The sequence below is a fragment of the Coturnix japonica genome, chromosome 7 (assembly GCF_054131305.1).
Source record: "Coturnix japonica strain WE chromosome 7, WE-NBRP24, whole genome shotgun sequence".
Lineage (NCBI taxonomy): Eukaryota > Metazoa > Chordata > Aves > Galliformes > Phasianidae > Coturnix > Coturnix japonica.
In genome coordinates, this window is record NC_140669.1 from 22,378,994 (window position 1) to 22,401,570 (window position 22,577).

At 39.2% G+C, this 22,577-nt stretch overlaps 1 long non-coding RNA gene across 1 annotated transcript in view; it reads left to right on the forward strand.

The window, feature by feature from the left end:
- The first annotated feature begins 7,747 nt into the window (after positions 1-7,747).
- Positions 7,748-22,577, forward strand: part of LOC107316582 (uncharacterized) — a 28,724-nt gene continuing 13,894 nt past the window's right edge. Inside the window, exons 1-2 of the long non-coding RNA XR_001556457.3 lie at positions 7,748-7,825; positions 10,169-10,276. This is a non-coding gene — a long non-coding RNA (uncharacterized LOC107316582). The remainder of the gene's footprint in view (positions 7,826-10,168; positions 10,277-22,577) is intronic.

Here is a 22,577-nt window from a genome sequence, read left to right on the forward strand (position 1 = left end):
CTCTGGCTGGTCCTTGGAGTTTGCAGGCTTTATAATTTATATGACCTTGAATGGATCCAAAAGAAAGCTTCTTCCAAATAATCTGATGACATATAATGAGTATACAAGAGTCAGATTTGCTATGAAATACAGCTTTTTGATGAGTTTTCCCTCACTGTTCACCCCTTTTTTGCCCTCTCCTTTTCCATTCATTAAATCAATATCTAAAGAATCCTTTGCAGATGCTAAGAGTCTCCCACTCCTACAGTCTCAAATTCATTGGTGGCAATCCATCTGGAAGCATCCCTGCTCTGGAAGGTTGTAAGAGCTGCACAGCCACAAAAGCAGCAGGTGGGCTCCCCTATCTGCTCCAAATGCTTGTGGCCTCTAGCCCAGGCAGCCTGAGGCCTCTGGGAGCATCCACTTGGCCCTGTACCACATTTACTCTTAAGAGGGAAAAGAGATCAGTTCACCACATGTCACACTGGAGATTCCTAATGTTTGTTCTCCTGCCATGAGGTCCTCAGGGATGATATCCTTTTTGTGTTACCAAAATGGTGTCCTCCTTTTTCAAGCCATTCTTATTTGAAATTAAAACCTCAAAATATTCCACTGTTTGACTGTGGTTTTGCTAGCTCCTTGAAGGCTTCCCAAGAAATCTGTCAGGAGCATTTCTAAGAGATACAGGGAGCACTCAGAGTAAGGGGCCTATCTCTGCAAGGAAAAATGCATGACTGAACTGCAGCCAGAGAATAAGAGGGGGAAGCAGGCACTCCTGGCTGCTAAGTAGGAGCTGCAGAGCTCCCATCTCCCAGCAGGAACCCAGTCTCTCTCCTGCTTGATGCTCTCCTGCTACCTCATCCCACAGCCCTTGCCCCTCCTAAGCTCGCAGAGTTTACACAACAAAAGTCAAAAGCATTTGTACTTTGAGAGGGGGTTAGACATATTTTTGCAAGCTTTTTCAGGCTTGTGGTTTGCACTGCATTCCCTCTGAGCGCAATCTGCATAGAGAGGAAATGAATCTTGCAAAGTAAATCCTAGTGTGTATAGATGCTGTTAAGTTTACATTGTTCATGGTTTCAGAGGACTGGACAACAGTAAAGAAGGCTTACAAAATAGCAAGAGCATTTCATAGTCACTTCATCCCAATAAATCACTTGCACGCTGTACCCCCCAAAAAAGAAACAAAAAATGAGAATTCAGAATATGCCCACTGCGGTCAGATCCCATATGCTCCTGTTCCTCCAAACACAATCTTTTATTTTCCCCTTCATTTTTTTTTCTCTCTAATGCCATATGTACAGCTTGAGGTTATGTTAAAACATATAAATCTCATGTGAGCCACAAAGCATTAAGCCACCATTATCCTTATAATTTCATTATCTCCATTCCTATCCTAAACCATTTAAAACTAATTGAACATTTGAGGTTTTCCTGTGAAGTTTACTTCCTAAATGTTATTGAAGTTCTGTTGATGAAGCCAAAATGTACAAAGTCAGCACTTCCTTAAACGACCTGATTTATTAACATAGAATGGTTTTTTATGAAAAGGATGGAATGCCAAATAGTTCTTATCACTGTATGTTTCCATGCTATGTATTCTAATTGATTTTGAAGAACAACTTCTTAACTCCCATGAAGTTGTGCCGATTTCCCTTTCCCTCATAATATTGCTTTAAGATGCTTGCCAGTTTATTCTTTTTAACTATGAATTTACACCGTGGGTATTTGCTTTGTCTCTATGTAAAATATTTGGCTTTCTATAATCTCAGTGTCACAGGCTGTTTCTGATACTTGAGATACATGTATGCTGCTAATGGTTCCCAAATGTCCTCATGCTACAATAGGCTATATTTTTCAGTAGAAATGTATTTTATATTCTGGGTGAAGTTCATAGCATAGGAGACCTGTGTAGCATAGAAGGTCAGGCTTAATGATCATTATATTCCCTTCCAACCTGTAAAAACATTAAAACGAATTCACATGCATACAGGCTACTTTGTCATTAAGGACAGATCTGCCTTCTCCAGCCTCATGACGTTACAATGATGTTGTATCCAGCTGCAACAGTTGGACCAGAATTTAAGCTTGGTGGTTTTCATTTGGCTTGTTATAAAGGCACAAGCTGTTATTTTTTTCCAGAATAAAGAATGACACTCATACTTCCAGCATGGAACAATTTTGATTTTGTAGGAACAAAAATATATGAAGGGAGATAGAAGGATCTGAAATTTCCAGATTTTATGTGTTATGTACAGGTGGTAGCAATATTAAGCATATTGGAAAATACCAAAGCAAGAATTAGAGAAGATAGTTTACTGCTTAATATGTGATAATCAACTACTGGTAAGGAATTTCACTCCCAATTTCAAATTCAGTTGGTGAGCTTGAATCTAAAGCTGAACTCAGACCTTTATTTGATGAAGAGCTCTCAAAAGTGGCTGTGTTGTTTTCTCAGTACAATAAGTGGAAGCAGTCACACAAAAGAGAGATTTTTAAACTTCATCCTGCTGGGTTGCTCTTCCAAGTAGTTCTGTTGAAGTCACTGAAACTTCACTTCAAGCTCAGCAGGCAGGATTTGGCCTCTTGGATCACTCTGGATCTCTGAGCTAGCCATAACAATGGACTTCAGTAGTTGTAATAGCAGATTTCAAGTTAAAAAAAGAAAAAAAGCAACAAAAACAACAAAAAATAAATTGAGTAACAAGTGAAAAATGAATCTTTCCCCTTTTTAAAATAAATTGCCAGCAGTTACCATAGTAACTGCTAACAGTCGAGCGTTTTGACTGTCTTTATTATGAACTGCAAAGTGAAATATTCTCTGTTCTTGGGAGTGCTAAGGAATGTTCATCCAAAACAATGGATTAACTAATCATTGCTTGCCTAGTGATTCGCCAAGACACAGATGGACAGGAGGTGGCTCTGCTCCTCTGTAGTGATCAGCTGAAAACTGCAGAGCTGAAGCAGGATAAATTCTCTCAATTAGCTGGATTGCTTGGACAGGGAGCACCATAGAGGACCTGGAGGCTGGCCTTTTCTGTCACCTCTTAAAAGACTTCTGCTAGTTAGATATGAAATGCAGAGGAGTTGATGTGTAGGAAAGCCAAGCATGTGCTGTTGTCAGAGCTCTCCAGCTGAGAGAAACTAATTCCCTAACAGGAGAAAGATTATCAACTCTTCATATGTTTCCTACACTAAGACCTCTTCCTTTCCGTTTCTTCTATTCTTTGGATCACCTTCCTTATTTTCCCATCTTGTTTGATTTCACTGCTACTTGGATTTAAGCCCTTTGGTTCTGGGGTCCATGAGCCCAGACAGGTGAGTAGCACTCAGCACCAGCACTCTCCCCAGGCTGGTGCAGGTGTCAAAGCCACTCCATGCTCGAGCACAACAACAAATTGAAAGACCAGCAGGCCTTATGTCATACCTATAAGTACTGGTACTGAAGTCTGAGGTGTGAGACTGTGATGCTGAGGCAGGCCTGGGGGTAAGTTCACATTAACTTGCTTCCCTGAAAAATATAGGCCAGCTCACCCACCTCCCCAGGAGCCCTCACCAGATTGTTTTCACTGAGAAATCTTCTGATGCTCAGTGTGGTTCAATTTGACTAGCTCAAATGGTGGAGTTTCCAACGCAGCTATGCCACAACCAATTGCAGTTGCACACATCTCCCTTTCAGGAATTATTTTTCTGAAATTTGCTTAGGCCATCTTATCTCTGTTTGTAGGGGACAGGCATTCAGGATGAGGAACAGTGCAAATGCCACCAAAAGTACAGATATTCAGCAAGGATGTACAAGGAGTGGCTGGGTGCAAAGATCAAGTTACTCTGCTGTTCCTTAAGCTGACTGCTGCCACTCAGCTCAGCAGTGCACAGAGAATACAGGAAAGCATGGTTTGTCACTTTGTGCACTTTGTGCTCAAACAAACAGATCAGAATCAGACATACTTAGATCCTAAGTGAAGAAGAATTTCCCTCTTAAAGTATGTGGCACCATCTTGATTTGTACATCTGAGAAACCTGCATTTTCAGTCAATTACCATAATCATTTCCAATTGCTTTTTCAGACTTCATGCAGATGGACACTTTTCTGCCTCAAGTCCTTTATCTTCTTAAAGAATAAAAGAAAGCCATACTAGATATATTTAAATATCCCCTCCCTCCCGTATCCATCATTTCATTAATCAGGTCTCAATTCCTTCCAGTTTACCAATATCTGCTGCGCTCTGAGGTGCCTGAGAGAAAGGATAGTTCCTGCTGGCTTCTCTTCCCAGTACCAAAGGCAGCAAGACTGCCACCAGCCTGAAGTCCCATAATACTTACTGTTGAGCATGGAAAATATGGTATGCAGCAGCCCAAAAGTAAAGGAGCAGAGACAAAGTATATCTGGGGAGTGTTCTGTGTTGAATGCAAGCAAAAACTTTTTCATTTTTTATGCCAGAGAAATATTTAGGATATATAGCTTGCAATTACAGCTGTTATGTCTTTTTCAGGATAGCTGTCACTGGGGAGTTACTACTGGAAGAATGCAATCAATGTAGGATTGCTGCTTTTTTTTTTTTCTTTCTTTTTTTTTTTTTTAAATAAAATGGTTGATTTCAGCATAATCATACTATAAAAATTTATTGTCATGTATTTCTGCACACAAAATGGAATACGAAGAACACAGAAACAGAGACCAGTTCTGGTTGTAAGTGGCTTTTGGAGGTCCATTCTGCCACTCAGAGCGAGGCTAGCTTAAAAACTGTAATAGCTTGCTATAAGAATATGTCCCAGAACAAAGAAGAAAATGCAGATTTTGCACCAATGAGCCATCAGGTCTTGTACTTTAGGTCTTTTAAGGCATGTTTCTATGTCTTCTAGCACAGTAGTACGTAGGTGCAGGAGTAGATGTATATCCACAGAACAGCAGTTATATATCACCAGGGATGGAAATCAGTGAGTGAGCTCGATGCTGGCTGAAACTGGGCAGTGCTGCTCCATTTCAGATAGGAACAGAGGAGCCCCTGGAAAACTTGATATGATCCTACAGGCTGTGGCTGCCGCCTGTGGGCCTCAGTGCTGCAGGGTTGTCTCCAGGTCGCTGGAGTGAAACTTGTCACCCTCTCAGTTTCTTCAAAGATAGCCCTTTTTTGTATTTTTGTGATCGAAAAGTTTGGTTAAGAGGAAGGTCTTAGAGAATGTGATCTTATGCCACGTTACTAAAGCTAATTGGGCAGCCAGACCTGGCTTTCATTCTGTCTGGTCAGACTTTACGAAAAAAAGACTTCAGAATCTCACCAGAGCAGAAGATAAAAGCTGGTGTCAAAAGAGACAGTGTGTTCTTTCCTACTTTTTCTTTTGATGATGTAAGTCCTGGTGATTTAATAGTGCTGATAGTTAAGCAGGAAAGTTTTCTGTAGTTAACTATTTGCAGTGACAGAAATTAATTGGTTTTACTTCAACAGCAATTCTTCAGTAATGCCTCTTCAATGACAATTCCTATTTGACTGATTTATAACAGCTCTTTACCCTCTATTAAGGTACAAGTTAAACTTAAGCTTAAATCTTATTACTCATAATTGGAGCTTGGAAAAAAAATAGTGTAGTCTTCAGACTTTTAAATTTTAATTATGGGTGCATTTAATACTGATGAAACTGAATGTCTAATTGCTCTGGTTTGAACTAGACACAGTGTGTGTTCTGTACAAGCATCATCTCGTAGTTTAGCCAGTTCACCTCAACACTGACTCCTGTTAATCTAGTCTTGGATTTTTATTTTTTTTTTTGCTATGGGACAGCCACTTTGTCAGTATTTTTATGAGCTACACACACACACACACAAAGGAGCAAGACTAGGATCACCAAATTCTTTCTGCATCCAAAAGCAGGCTTTGAGCTTACAGCTGCAAGAGGCAACTGCTCATGCAATAGCCCATTGTTCAGCAGCAACCTATTTCTCCAGCAGCTGAAACTCAGTGTAAGAACTTGTCCACAAAGCTGGTAATTTTTTTTTTTCAATTTTTTTCACCTAACTTCATTGTTCCTAACAATATTTCATTGTTGTATGCATTTTCAAATATTTTTTCTCTCTTTCTGGATCAATACTCTACCAAATGTCTGTTCTTTCTATTATTTATTTTCCTTTCTTTGGAGATTGGGTGCATTTTGACGTGATAATAACTTCCAGCTTGCAGTACTCAAAATGAATGTCCAGAGTATTGAAAAGCTTGCCATAGATGTTAATAATCCTCTTTCTGTGCTGTTTTTGTTAGTTTTATCTGTTACCACAGGAAGGATGATTGGGTAATAAACCTGTGATTACACCTTTACCACAAAACAAAAGAGAGGAAATGAAAAGTCAGCAAAAACGTGCAGTGTGACACAGTCAAGTTTGGCAGTACTTTTTGTGACTTAAAGACTCTCGCAAGAATGTTCTTATTTATGGCCATATCTCTGAAGAGTTTGGAATTGGAATAGGGTATATCTTTCCAGGATGCCTCTGCTGAAGAGCTGCAGCATCTACTGAGAACCAAGTGATTCCCATATGCACTATAAAGCAATTTAAACTTCAGCTTCAGGCAGAGATGGGACTAAGTTGTAGCATTTTACAATACTGACAAGATACTCAGTGCTTTAATTTGAAAACCTGTATCTAAATGGCCTATTTGTGATCGTAAAATGTCCATATTTCCATGAGTTGTTCTAATTTTGCAAGTCAGCCATCCTACGGCTCTGCTGGCACAAAATCATTCTCAGCCCACAGAGGTCTGGGCTTTCTTCCAGCATCTAGAAAGAGGATCAATACACTTCATGACTATCCTCTCTGCATTCATATGCTGAGGACATCTGGGCCCCAGCAGCCACCCAGCCTCCCTTCTTTCTATCTTACAAACTCAGCTGGATTCTCCAGAGCTCTGAAACCATATGCAGGTGGTTCCCAATTTTAGTAGCATCTGAACACTGACTATCATGACATTTGGGACAGAAAATCCCACACCTCTCTGATACAATGAGCTTGGGCTCCTGATGAGTTTCTGAGAGGCCCTGAGTGCACTGTGCTAGAGAGGAAGCAGCTGAGCAGCTGCAAGTCTTCAATACTTTTGTGGGAAGGAATGAGAGTCTGGCAATACAGGTCATCTGGGGGAAATCTTTCTTGTCCTGCAGTGGGGGTATACATTTTTACAGTGGTGTTAGCTGTGCAGGCAGAGCCTTATAGGCTAAAGCAACCCATGTTGGAGACTTCTTCCAAAAGATTATAGCAATCTCTGTCCTGGCTTGAAGTAGTTTGTGGAATGTAAAGGGTACTTTTCTCATTGCTTTTTAAAATTGAATTTAGTTAGGAGTTTCAGTTACCAGGCCTGTGCTATCTTCTCCTAGCTGCTTCTGTCATTTCTTTTGGTTAGTCCTGAAAAAGCCAGGCATTTCAACTTGACAGTATTTGAAGGTCCCTTACAACTGAACTACTCTGTTTTGCTCTGTTCCTTCTACAACAGCTTCTGCACTTGCCTCTGCATCTTCTTGCCCCTCAATAAATTACAACATGGAAGAAAATGAGCTCTCCATTTACTGACCAACCTAGATGTACCTGCAGGACCAAGAAGTTCTTTCTGCTAAGTGAGGCCTTGCACCTTTCAGTCCTTTCTCAAAACACACAGGTTATCCTCTATCCATTGCAGTAGCTTGCATCTGATCTTGGCTGCTAAGTCTTCAGTGGTCCAAGCTCACAATTTAGAAGAGTGAAGTCAGACACTTAGAAGACTGTGATGTCACAGAATCACAGAATTGTAGGGGTTGGAAGGGACCTCTAGAGGTCATCGAGTCCAACCCCTCTGACAAAGCAGGCTCCCTACACCATGTTGCACAGGTAGGTGTCCAAGCGGGTCTTGAATATCTCCAGAGAAGGAGACTCCACCACCTCCCTGGGAAGCTTGTTCCAGTGCTCCGTCACCCTCACTGTAAAGAAGTTCTTGCGCACAACATAATGTCAGGCCTTTGGTGAATTAAGCAGCACTGTATCTCTTTACTGTGTCATCTAGATGTGCTGCAACTTCTAAAAAGTGTGTTTTTGAAAACACTAGGGAATGAAAAAGAAAAAAAGTCTTCCAGTGATGTCTTCCAGCAGCACTTAAAACTTCCATTAATACTACGAATGAATTCAGCAAATAATTTGCTGCTGAATCAAAATCTCCAGCACTGTATTCCAACTGCATTAAAAGCTGCATTTTCATTAATGTAAAGAATGAATCCAGCATGGAATATATTGCTGAATCAGAATTTATGCAAAAGTTTAGTTAAGAGGCTATAGTCAATTCCTATAATACAAATTATCTGTAGTCTGTCCTAATAATATTCTCACTGCAATTAAAAATACAGCGGTAAGTATGAAAAACAGGTCTGTATGTGGATGATGATCCATTTCTCTCAACAGTGATGTGGACAGAAAGCAAAGAGGTTTGAAAAACAGTCTCTGAAAGCAGAACAGTCACCCCTCTCTATAAAAAGGATACTACTGGAGTCTGTTTTCTTGGGAGGTGATAGAGCATACAACTAATACAGTACAATAAAAGAGTAAGAAAAAAAAGTTGATAGAAAGTGCATTAATATGTCCATATTGATAAAAATATGGACATAAGTCTTGAGACTCTCTCCAATGGAATGTAGTTTTCTCCGAATACCTGCATTCTTTTCCCTTATATTTTGTTATTTTGGGAAATCCCATATTAGCATCTACAATCTTTATCCAGGCATTTTTTATTTCGCTGTCAGGACTCACAGGCAGGGGAATCCAGAGATCTCAGCAGCTGTCTCCCAGTTCAAGAGACTTAAGAAAACCAGGAGGTAGCAGCTCAGTCTGAGAAAGGCAGAGATCTGCCATGGTTAATGGGTTCCCTGTGAGTAGAGGGAGACACAGATTCATGGAAAGCAAAGAGACCTAGTAGGAGTTCTACAACCCTGAAACTGGGAACTGCATTATAAATGTACCAGACAAGCCTTGGAGGGATAGAGAAGTGCCTTGGGTGCTTTAGTTTCGATACCTCTTCTTCCCACTCAGCAAAGAGCTGCCAATGGCAATATGTACCTGCACCATCTCTCCTAAGAGATGGCAATATAAAATTGTACCTAAGATTAGCCCTTTACAATTTCTGTTCTACTCTGACAAGCTAGGATTTTACTAACAGGTTTATTGCTAAATTTGATACCTTGGGAATTAGCTTTACTGCATCTATGTGTTTATTATTGTCCACATTCTTTCAGTCTCCCTCTATACAGTTCTTGCTGTTAATTTTATCTTTTGTTACTATTCTCATCATCTTCTACATATATATTTTTTGCATTTACTATAGATATATATACTTTTTACTAATGCAAAATCTCTTTATTTTTCCTTTAATACTTGCATACTTCTTCCATTCAGAGTTTTAGTTTTAGCTATGCATGTCCTTCTCAGAACATCTTAGACATTCTTGGTCAAAGGCAGTTGAGGATGTGCAGTCCCTTGCAGGATCAGACCCAGACACGAGAGGAACTTCTGTACTCTCTAGATATATTAAACTAATTACTTTGACTTCCGTACACTTATTGTGGGTTCAAAGGCCAACAGCTGGGCATCCTATTTGAGAATTTCAAGGGAGATGGCTGAGCACAGGAGAGCCTGGGAGCAGGTTTCAATTATTTTATTAGACAGAGGTTAAGAGTCATGCCTGGGAGAGACAAGTGTTTCTTGACATAGGATTTGGAGTGTAACAAGGAGGACTTGAGAGCTTTTGATCTGGCATCTTTCTCAAGTATTATCTCACTTGAAAGAAAAAAAAGAAAAAAAAAAGGGAAAAGAGGAAAGGATGGAAGCATTTCCTAGACGGGAGATTTCATAATGAATTCTGACAGCAAGAGGAGCTTATGAAATAGATTTTGTGATTCAGCTAGAAAATCCTGGAGCAAACAAAATTTCATGCTGAAGTGGTAAGAAATCCTGTTCACTCAGAACAGGCATCCAGTCTCAATACTTCCAGCAATGGTTGAGGAAACAAGCTTCCATGTTTTGGACAGGCTTGAGTATTAAGAGTTATGGCCTGGAAAGGCCATTAAGCAAGTAACTGTAGTAAAATTGTGAATCAATTATGGAAGAATATTTGAAATACAATTTTAGTTTATGGATGCTTTCAGGCAATAAAGTGTGACGAGTTAATTCTCTTATGCTTATTTCTAGAGCTTCAGAGATGAGATTAGAACATGCAGATTCCTGGCACCATGTATATGCTGAGTCCACAGACAATTTAACCTCTACATCATTTATTGTGCTAATGCATGGAACCTGGTAAGTATTTTAATATTACTTTTCCAGACTTCTCTTTCCCTATTTAATATATTTGTAGTCTTTCAGTACAAACCTCAAATTTAACTGCTGAAAAAAACATATAACTTTGGCAGATTGCAAAATACTCAGTGTAACTCGCTCCCTTTTCTTTGACACACCACAGAGTGAGCCTAGGACAAAAGCCTATTTTTATTATTTCTTTCTATGCAGCTTGGAATGTCAGTAGTCATTTGAATGAAGTTGTGTGCTCTGACTTAAAAACAGACAGTGGAACTGTTTAGTGTGAAACCTGGGATTGAGCTGTGAAATGTGTCAGAAATACTACAGAAGCTGCTATAGTATTCAGTAGGTTTTATTCAAAGTTACTTTCAGAACAAAAGAGTCATTTCAAGAAATACACCTCAGTAGAGAAGGGAAACATGAAAAACTGTATAAAGGTGTGTTAGATTCAAACATCACTTTCATACTTGTGACAAAAAACAATAAATGCAATCCAGTGTGTTCTCCAGATGCTCCTGATATGAATCAGTATGTCCATGAGGAGGTGTAAATAGAGTAAGAAAACAATTCAGCTCTCTTCCTGCCGCCTACACCGCTACAGCGTTTGAATGATTCACAATTATTAGTGGATTTTGTTTCTCTGATGTGATATGCCTTCCTCATCAAAAGGTAGGAAAATAGCCCTTCTCAATTCTCAGGTACCTTTTGAGCCTGACAGAGAAAACAGTGTTGTCTGTTAGGTGTTCTGTTGCTAACAAAATGTAAACCAAACTGATACATATTTGTTAAGGTCTCCAAGAACATTTATCTACATTTACCAGGTCTTTTGTGTACAGCAATACACCTCAAACATGATATTACATGGTGGCTTTGAAAGGCTTGTATACACTCACTTGTCCTTCTTTCATATCATTGTTCATGGTGCACCAGTTTATACTATTTCCTCTTTCAGTGTAGCCTCTAGTTAACCATTTTGGTAAGTGAACATAGAAAACAGAAAAGTTGCTGTTATTATTCCTCTACAGAAATCAGAAGAGTAGAAGTGCACTCATGAGTCAGACCAACAGTTTGTCACTCATGGCTTGACCATATCTCCTACTGCTTTCATAAGTGTTTCATGCTCTAGGACTTGGTAAAAACAGTCCCACCTTTACTCTTGGGAGTACTGCTGTCAGATGTTGGAAGTGTAGGAAGAGATAGGAAGAAAGAGCATTCCATGGGTTTCTTAAGAGTTCCCTGACTGCACAGTGGTGTGAAAATGTATTTGGTAAGGATCTGCACAAAGTAGAGCTGTAGCAGAATACAGAGCAATACCTTCTTGATGGCTGTGTCCTGTCCTTGGAGCCTTGCCCACCATTTAAAGACTTGAGAATTAAGGAACAAAATTGGTGGCTTAAAAGTGGACACTTAATGACTGCTAAGGAGCCTGTGGGCTCCCTGTCTTATACAGGGAGCTTGTTTGGTACTTAACCTACATTTTCTGTTCTTTAGAATTATTTTTATATTTGCAAGCATAGACCTATAAACTACATTAAGTAATTCCAATCCTGTCTTGATTTTCATTTTCTCTGCATATTTATCCTGTCTCGCTCATGGCTGTCACTGTGTCAGGTTACGCATTACAAGGGCTTTTTTTAGTTTGTTCTCTTCACTAGATTATCCCTCTGCTATGGTAATTTTAGTTGTGTTTTCACTTCATTTCAGTTTCCTTGAATAAGATTTATATGTTGGCTGCCTCGTGTATCTTTTATTTCTGGAGACATTCAGTGTCTGGTATTTCTCAGCTCTCTGACTAGTTCCTTCTAAGATTCATGAAGGTTTCTAATTCCAGATATGCCCTTTTCCGTAGTATCACTGTTCAAAGCAGGGTCCAAGAGACAAAATTGAGAAAGAAAAACAAATACGTGCCTGTGAGCTACCATTTCCTATTAGTGGCTTTATGCAACCGTCTCGTATTAGGGGCTTCATGCAGCTGACACCAGAATTGCTGCTGAATCAAAACCTTGGAATTAAAATTCTGGAGCCCTGGGGGGAAGGAGGCTGCCGCGGCTCTGAAACCTGCTGCTTCGGTCCCTCTGCCTCCTCTCCGCCCAGTTTCCTTAGAGGCAGACTTCTAGTTGTGGAATAAATGTCTCCACGGATGCAGCTTTGGTGCCCTCTTGTGCCGGGAGAAGGAGATGGAAGGGAAGAAAGGAAATCTGACACATTAGTAGGGCAACGTTTAGAACAGATTAGAAAGGATTGTTTTGGCAAGGGTGGAGATGGAGATTTCACTCAGCTATGCAGAGACTTAGTTGATGGGCACTAGAGGGCTATTGGCAAAATGAAATGTCAGCAGATCTCCAGGGACAGATCTGCAGGCTTCCCTGATGATTTGTGTGGCACAGATCTATGCTGTGCAGCACAGCCAAGATAGGTTGGTGTTGATACCACAGCAGACAGCTTGCCATGCATGTAGAGAGTCCAAATACCACAACAGGGGGAGAGCTGCCCTAGCAACACTTATCTGGGCTTTTGGGACACAGCCATTAGCTTGGGCCCAGCTCAGCCCTGTTGGAGCTGCAGGTTTACAAAGGGGTTCAGTGAGCTCAGACGCTAATTTCTTTGTCTTCTCTTGTATGGCACAAAGGCCTTGTGTTTCATCATCTCACATGTATCACCTTTGAAAGGGGACTGAACATTTGTGGAGATGTTTGGTTTGTCTATATGATCCTTGCTCATAGTTTCTCATCTTTGTTCTCTGTCTTTTCCAGATTCCTTTTTAATATGAAAAAGAGTTCACAAAATGTAGCAGAAAGTAGAGTTCTCTCTATATTTTAGTTCAGTGTATTTCCCATTCTCTTTTCGTAAGATTTATTTGTTGTCAAGTAACTGGTGTGCTATCTTTTTAAGACAGCATCAGTGCAGACTGCTGTGGGGCATGAAAACAGATAGGTTCTTCACCTGACATACCAAACTTTCATAAGCCGGCTTTCAGTCAGTCACTTAACCAGATATCTGATATTTTCCTACAGTTACTAGTTCTGGTTTTAGCTGACTGAAGGAAATGCTTGTGAATACTGAACAACTCCTCTATGCAAGGATCTGTGTTTGTGAGTAATATATGGAAAAAGGTAGCTGCATCTTTCTGAGGTGGCAGGCTATTAGATTCCACCTTCCTTAAGCACAGAAAGAAGGCTGTGAACCAGCAGAATCCAGCATCAAAACATTCATGGAATAGAGAACAGCCTTACTGCATCAATATTAAGAGGCAAAAAATAAGTCATAAACCTAAACTGTACTGTATGAGCAACCACCAGAATAGTGACAAAAAATTCAGTATTAAAGTCCTAAACTAGCTATAAGTAATAGGTAAAACAATTTGAAGTAGAAGCTAATAGAATTTATGTCTGTCACTCAAAGTGAATAGAGAATGAAATTTCTTGTGTTTCTTGCCAGAAACATTCTTGTAAAGTCGGTCACCCTCTTGACGTCCACTTTGCTCAGGCTATCTGCATTTCATTATCAATTATGCACAGTCCTACCTTGAAGTGTTTCAGCCCAAAAGTCAAAGTCCTGCAGCACACTTGTCTGCAGAGTGATGTGTGTCAAATCTGCCTTATCACAATCTGCCACCAGGGTTTTTACACGTGTGACTTTCATTACAGCTGACAGGAGTGATATATGCAAATCTTCCGCAAAGCAAGAAAATAAATAATCTTTTTTCAGATGATCTGACTAGTAGAAATACACTTTGTATACAACAGCGAAGTAAAGGCAACACTAAAATAACAAAATCTAGTAAGAGACAAATATGATATGCCAAAATTAACTATTAAGGCTGCTTTAGAAATGATTAGCTAGGTCTGTCTGTCCATCCTCTCTTTTGGGTCAACCAAGACAGAGGATATCAGCAGTTGTACTGTGTCACTTGAGATGTAACAGGCCAAAGCATGAAACAAACGCTCAGCTCAGGAAAGGATCTACTGTCCCATCCTTGAAAGACAGAGAATTTAAATCAAAAATAGTTTCATACAGTTCCTCAGGTAGTGAGCAAAGAGCTTCTTCATCTTGTCACCAAACACCTACAGAAAGCCAATATGCCACGGAGTACTTTGAGCACAAAAATGCTTTTACTGACAAAACAAGAGAATGTATGCAACAAGGCGCAACATTCAGATACATTAAATCCTGTGAAACTATCAAGTTAGCTGCTGACTAAAAGCTTCCAAATCTGTAGTCGGCTTAGACTCAAGCGATGAAAGTAGTGTCAGTCTGGTGCCATATATGTGGGTGTGCATCAATGCACAGTCTGAGTTTACAGGATATGTAGCAGTAAGCGGTTGGGTATCAGCAAATAGAATTAGGACAGGAGTTCTAATCTACTATAAATATAAATTGGTTGGCTCTTTTCCAGGGCTGTGTAGACATGAATTTTCTTTCTGGGTTCAGCTCCCACAAACTTCCTGTTCCTCTCAGACAAGATTCAGAGCCAAATTCTGATCTTTATTTGTTCCTTCATAAATTCAAAATAATTCAAATGAATCCAGCACATAGCAGTTGGTCAAAACTACCCTATATGAGCTCAAAAGAGGATGCAGAGTGCCTCATTTCTTCGTCTGTAAAAGGACGAATGACTCTTCTCTTACCTCTCTGTCCATCTTTTTTGTACTGTAGCAGAAACACAGTTACCGTGCACATATTGCTAAAATGTTAGCCGGGATTTCTATCTGCTAATATAATGCAAACTACAAACAAGTATTCATTCACATTTTCAAATTGAAGTCCCAAATTCTGAATACTTTAAGGGAAGCAGAGAACCACATTGCCCCAGCACAGACAGAATATTTCAGAAGTTAACCTGACTGAAAGGATTTACCCACACAAATAAAAGACCATGATTTTAACACTAAAAAGGATAAGTAGCATCATTAAGATCTCAAAAGAAATGGTAGGATTTCTCAATTTTTTGCTGCCTTTACTGTGTGTATATTTTTGCAAGTTATGTTTTACTAAAGCACAACATTTTATCTCCCTAGAAAGACAGGCTAGAGAAATTCTATATTCCATCTGTTTAAATAAGTCAAAATTTAAAAGTTAGTGCTCTAAACATAATGAGGACTCAGAATGAAGAGCAGAAGAAGAGTATTCATATAAGAACCTGAAAAAGGTTAAGAAGTAAATTGCTCTATACTAATAGCTACAAAATGTTTCTATTTTCAACAGACTTTTTTTAATAATGATTTTTTTTTTATTTTTTAATAATAAAATCAAAGTGAGGCCAGATTTAGTAATACTGTCCCATTCTTAGTATCGGAACTGATTGTGCTTAGTCATCTCTAAAAGGTGCATTTTGCAAAGTGCATTTATTAAGACACCTTTCTGTTAAGTGTTCAGACTCTACAGAAATTTGAGATTAAAATATATTTTGTTCTTGAAATGAAGGTTGTTTGAAAGTGAATTACCTGAATGTAACACACAAATGAGTAATTTGTAAATCTTTTCTTTTTCATTATGTGAACTCAGATTTTCCAGAAAAAAAAAACCAACCCTAAAATGTCAATCAAAATCATCTTTATCGTGTAGTCATTTTTGAGTGAATTTTTGAATAATGTATCCAAAACTTGTATGTTATTCTTGAAAGTGGTAGAATCATAGAATGGTTTGGGTTAGAAGGGGCCCTTAAGGTCACCTAGTTCTGTCCCCTGCTTTAGGCACAGATACATCCCTCTAGACCAGGTTGCTCAAAGCCCCATCCAGCCTGGCCTTGAAATCGTACTAGTTAATAGAAGTGACTATATTTTAAAAATAAAAATCAGGGCACTTCTGCATTAGCACGTTTTAGGACCGTGAAATTCTTCTGTGAAAGAGAGAGGCACTTCTTGCAAAAAAAAAAAAAAAAAAAAAAAAAAAAAGGAGTATATTGAACACACTGAAAAGCATTAGGGGTAGCAATAGTATACACCTTTTTCTGAATAAATGTTTCCCATAGCTTGATGCCTGAATGAAAGTCTTCCCTGAGTGCTGAAATGTGCTATTGATATTTACTCTCTGATAAAGAACAACTTCAATTCCTCCTGCGTCCAGATGCTGGACATCACACCAGAGACCCATTCCACTGGTTGGTTGTTTTGTGATAAAGGCAGAACCATCCGATCACTGTGAGTTGAGCAGACATGATGTAACCATTTAAATAAAATGAAACACAAAACAATTTGATGTGAGAAAATAAGATGTAAAAGATTTTGGTTTTGCACACTGAGAATACATTGCACAGAAATCTCTGTACCGACATAAAAATTCAGAGCATATAGATATTTAAATAGAGAGTTTACATGCATTGAATATTAACATTGTTCAAGAATGGTTCTATTAATGTGGGCAGCACCATGGCTAGAAGAATCTATCATGTAAAGTGGCTATTTCTGCAAAATTCAGAAAGGAAGATATAGAATGAAAGGGGTAATTAGGTATTCTTTGTGCATTTGAACACTTTCTTTGAACACATTTTTCCTGCTTTGTTTCCTCGGAAGACTAAAATCAGCTGGTTGTATGTGAACTCAGCAATAATAACACACACACACACACACAAATGATTCTTTTAAAATTATTTGGGTTTTCAAAATTCAGGTTGGTCAATTTCTTCTTAAACATGAATGTCTGTGTTGTGTTTACGAATGGCTGACAGAGGCTACTTTGTGCCTCTTCTAGGTTCTGCAGCAAGTGTAGTTCTGGGTGCTCTGATAATAATAAAGAAGCTACATTTGAAGTTTTTAAATGGCAATGAGCTTTAAACTATAAAATTAGTATGCTGACAAGAACTGAAGGATAAAGCTTTCTGCTAGTTGACAGCAGCTCCATAAAGCTAATTGCCTATTCCAGGATATCCTAGTGGATATTAAATTTCATCACAAATTTCTTCAAGGCGTACTGAATTCTGGAGTAGGAAGAAATCTATGGAAAGAGCATAGTGAAGTACCTTTTGTGAGTAACTTGTCACAATACTTGATATGAGTGCATCATGATTCTTGCAGACTGCTGTTTGAGGTAGGAACAAGTTAGATTTCTGAGAAGTGCTGTTGTGCCAGGAGGTCATGGTGATCAAATTGCCCATTTCTACACCATTAGCAAGATGCAACAGCAGAGTGGAAGGGGTTGGGAGTTCATGTGTGAATGTTAAAGCAGGGACTGTGATACAAAATCCAGGAGTTGTGGTATGTTGTGCAAATAGGCCAGTCAGGGATGTACCTTTGTACTAAATTAACATGGCAAGGAAATGATGAGAAAAAACTCCCCAGCCAGTCCTGCTAATGAGTCTTATCTCTGATCTTGAAGAGCCTAAAACAGTTTACATTCCAAGCCTATGTAAGCCATTTGTGCTAGTAAATCAGAAGTAAGTGCTCTATATTCTGTTATCTTCAGATCTGCCTCAATAGTCACAAGCTGTGTAATGCCAAAAAGGTACGTCTCTATCTTAAAAAGTAAAAAAAAAATTTGAAGGCCCTTTTGATCTAAATTGAATCTCATTCAAGTCTATATAAGCCCTTACGTCTGCGGTGCACAACACAGGCTTCACAGCCTTGTTCCATTGCATTCACAGTGATGTCCTGTGGTTTCCTTGTCACTTTTTGCAATCGAGTCATGCGAAATATATTATTGTCTACCTTCTTCTGATAATCTTGATACCACACTTTCCTGTTGCACAAACATCTTTTTCTAGGTGATTTGATCTAAAAATTTAAGCCCAGAAGAAAGGAAATAAAAAGCAAGTTTTTTGGTTTTTTTATACCTCCTACTTTGCCTCACTGAGAGCTTGTTCTAACTGCTGCATCCTAAATATAAGTGTTGCGATCAAAGTGGGATGAAGAAATGATGTAAGGAAAAGGGTTGTATCTTCTTACAGCTATGACACTGTCAGTATCCTTCTGAAGCTATGGGTAAGATACTTTGATTTCAGTTCTAGTTGTGAATTTTGTACCCCTTATGATCTCACTCTATGAGAGAACAAAATTCTAGTAACTGCATGATGGGGGGTTTCACACAGGCTACCACATTAGGCTGAGGTTTAAGCTTGAACCCAGGCTCCCTGCCCATATGTTTATTTTCATTCTACTCTTCCTCTTGCAAAAGAGGAGGACAGGCCACTGGCACATTTCTGCTCTGTGGCAGCATGCAGTACAAAAGTAACTGGGTCAAACCATTTGCTTCAAGAACTGGAGCCCATTCTGGCAGCTGGCAGAGGCAATGAAGACACACTCTTGCTGCATGGAGGGGTCTCCCATCTCCAGCTGCAGACACTGCACTACCCTTCATTTCCCCATTTAGAAAACATTGCAGATTACCTCAGCTCAAAACCAACATCCATTAATTGTCCCACAACAGGGACAGGATGAGTAAAAACAGAAACAGTGTTGTTAAGCAACACTTTTGTTGAGCTTTGACTATTGGCTGTCATTGATGTCAGTGAAAGAATGACTCAGTCTGCATATTTCTTGAGTCACCTGTGCTGAAACTGGCAATGTGTGTGCCAGTAAGGACTGCTTCATCTTTAGTTGTTAGTGAAATGAGCACCTTTCCTCTCTTTTCCTCTAATACTATGGTGAGACCATTGTCTGACAAAAGCAAGTTGCAATTCTTCTTGAGAGGAGAATCTAGACCAAGACCTACCCAGGGATTATTTGTATAAATTATTAGATAAATATGTAATATCACATAAATCTGGATAATAAAATAATGAAATGCAAGTATGCCAATGCATCTTTCCCACTGTTCCAGCCTTCTAGGCTGAATGCAGCATCTAAATCCTTCCATCAACATCCTGCTCTGTTGGAGTGTGGGTCCATCAACCAGCAAAACAGTTTTCTAGTATCTTAATGAGTGATGAGGGCTGTGTCTTATTTCACCTTCCCCCTTAGTGTGTGATGTGAAGTGTGCCATGTGAAGTTCAGGCCACAAACCTTCTCTGTGGAAAGAGTGCCTGCAGGTGGTGGGCTGCCTGTCAGGGAGGCTAGGCTACATCACAGCTTTCTCTGTCTTTGCACCTCATTGCTTTGAGGCTTAGTCTCCTATATAGTGACCTAATCTGCAAACATATATGGTTGATGGGAAACTAACAGCCAGTGAAATGAGCAAGTGGGAATGGGAAAATATGGGAATAGATGAACTAAATCACCTAAATCCAAGAGTAGGAGGACTCTGTAGGCTGGATGGCCCTGAAGTAACCTCCAAAATTCCTTCTAATAACAGCAATGAAATATGGTTATAATCACTGTCAACACCTGGAAGAAGGACTGCAAATACTTTATCCTTTGCCTCTTAAACTTTCCTCTTAAGTCCAGCCTGTAGAAGAATAACAATTGAAAGAAGATAAGAAGGGGAATGGGCCAGGACAGGTCAGGACCTGGGCCTCCTTTTACCACAGGAAACTGTTAGAAATCAAAAGAGCACTTGAAAAAAGGTTATTAGCAGATGTAAGCCAGTGACATTTTCAAGATGTTAGAGTTATTAGCATGTAAAGAATGAGGTGGCAAGTAAAAGATTACTGAGGAAGAACATTGTCTCTTTTTACCTCCAACAATTAAGAAAAAGTCACCTTCAAACATGGTCAAGTTTTATACGGTTGAAATCACTATATCTGTAAGAGGAAAGAAATACAAAACAGTTACTTGTGAAGTAGCTGGGGTGGCATACTAAATTCAGCAGCTGGATGGAAGTCTCAACAGCTTGTTGTTTGGACAGGGGTGTTTTCAGGAGAGAGTACAGCAAATAGGAGCTTTTAATGCACTCTACCCAGCACAGCATATGCTGGAGTTTTCACACAAATCATCTCACGTTTTAGAATCCCATCAGTTAAATCTTCAAATCTCTCACATTCTTGGGAAGAATGGATTTAGTGAAAATATGCTATCCCCACAGCTGTAACGACATCTTTGAAGATACTACTTTTCAAATCTCTTGAGTGATATAAGAAATGCAGAGCTATTTTTCATTTATTCAAGAATTATTCTTCCAGATGAACGAAGTTTGGTCAAGTAGGCCAACTTGCCCAAGATTCTGCTAAGTAGTGAATAGTTGACAGGAAAGATTATCCTGGAAATTTTTAATTGTGCTTAAATGTTTTCCAGGGATGGACAACTAGCCCATATATTAGGTGATACTTCTGAGAGGCTGCTCAGGAATTATTCACCACCACAGAGATTCACTAGACATCTGTCTTTGATGCATACTCATGGGCATGGTAAAGCAGTGGCATGTGGGGGACTTTCCATACTTGAGTTATGTTGCATAATCTCTAAGGAAAAGAACAGTGTTTGTTGTCCTCACATAAGACACTGAGTTCCTGTGGGTTATGTTGACATCATTACCAAAGAAATAAGGGCAAGTAAAACCATCATAACATTACTTCTTGTTAAGGTGATGGTCAAGCTAAGTACTAGATCCTCAAAAAACCTTTGGAGTTTGTATAAGAATAGTTAATGATTGTGGTAAATGTTATGAGGATCCTTCTGTATGTCCTTCAGTGGGTTCCTGATTTGCTGTGGTGAATGTGATGTGTGTAGGGCACACACTTGGTGCTCTCTGTTAGAACTCTATACCTTTTCTGAGAAAAAGTCTAGAGATTGCCAAGCCTTGTGCAGTGGTAGGATATTTTGAATAACTTATATTTTGTCCTCTGAGAGAAGCCTTGTGTCCAATGTAGGGAAATAAACCCAAAAAGAAAACTATTACAAGTCCTCCCAAACCTTTAGGAAAAAAAGGTCAATAGGCAAGGGACCCTCTGTTCTGAGTAAAGGTCCCTCCTGCACTGCTTACAACAAACATTTATTACTGAGGATGGCCTTGGTTACATGGATTTAAAGTACCACCTGTCTTCCCAAGAGGGACGTTCTGGACAACATTCACTAATAAAAGCAAAGAGTCTGAGGGCAGAAATTTACATTGCAGGGATCCAAAGAGTTCACCACAGTTAACAGGTCTACATGGGGAGTTTTTGACAACAGTGTGGGGAGAAATCATAGGACAAGTTGGCTACACAGAACTGTGGACACTCTCTGCTCACCCATATTTTATGAAGGTACTACATATATGAAGATGACATTCTTAGGTATGTTCCCCTGAAAATGACTCTGCTCATCCTAAAACAGCTCAATTTGGCTGATGTGTATATGCTTTCATGCTTTTGTCCTTTTGCTAAGTTTTGTTTTATAGGTGGTTGTACTGCTGTTTTGTAGTCTTTTGCAGACATTTTCTGGTATTCCAATGATTCCCTTTTAGCAGCGCTAGCATAGCAAGAGAGAAAAGGAATCCACCTTACTCAGATTGTTCATACCAATGTCATATAACAAAATAACTTTGTGTGGAGTTGTGAAACTGTGATATGCGTCAAAAGGAGTTAAAAGGTCTAAGTCATTGTAAGAGGATGTTTGCATTGACACATTTTATTAAACAGCACTTCAGCCTGTGAATGTAAAATGCTGAGTCTCTTCTGCACTTCCAGAACATCAAGAGCAGAGATCTCTGGAGTCAGCAGAAATTTGGCAAGCTCACACTGCTCCTGATCCGAGTGAGGCAGCCTTAAGTTTCTCTTATTCACATCACTTAGCTTGGATTATGCCAGATATTTTTTGACGCACAGAGGAATAAGATTTGGCTTTCCTAGATGCAAATTAGCACATCCTTTAGATAGTAGCTCGCATTTCAGTCATCATTGAGTTTCAAAGTGATTCTAATATTTTCTTTGAGGAAAGGACCACTTTCACAAGTTTCTGCAATAATTGTGCTTATTTTTGTGGCTGAGAAACAATGGTTCATCATTAACAGAAAGCCAAAGCTTCCACAAATTTAATGAAAGAAAATTACCATAGTGATTTTTCAGAAAAATTTGCCAACTTTTAGACTACCACTTAATATTTTCAAGCAATTCTTAGCGTCCCCATTTGTATAAAATAACTTCTAGTGTGGTTCCTGAATTACTGCAATAACGATAGGAATAGGATACTTCCACTGTAAGCCAATAAGGTGAAAGATTTAATCCTTTTGCTGATAACCTACTTATCAAACCACTCTCCCAGTATGGTAAGGGGTTTGTGTTTCTCCTTTTAGTTCTCATCTAACTTTGATTTTGTACAAGCACCAGTTACCTCTTTTTTTAGGATTCTTCTCCAGGAAACCAAGCTCTAGTTCAGAAAATATTCCCTTGAGCTGTCCAAGCTACAAGATTTACATGACCAGCACAGCATACAGCAGTCTGGATGACACTTACACAGGCCTTTCCTCATCAGCTTGTACTCATGCTTTTTCAATCTTGCCAGCAATAACACTC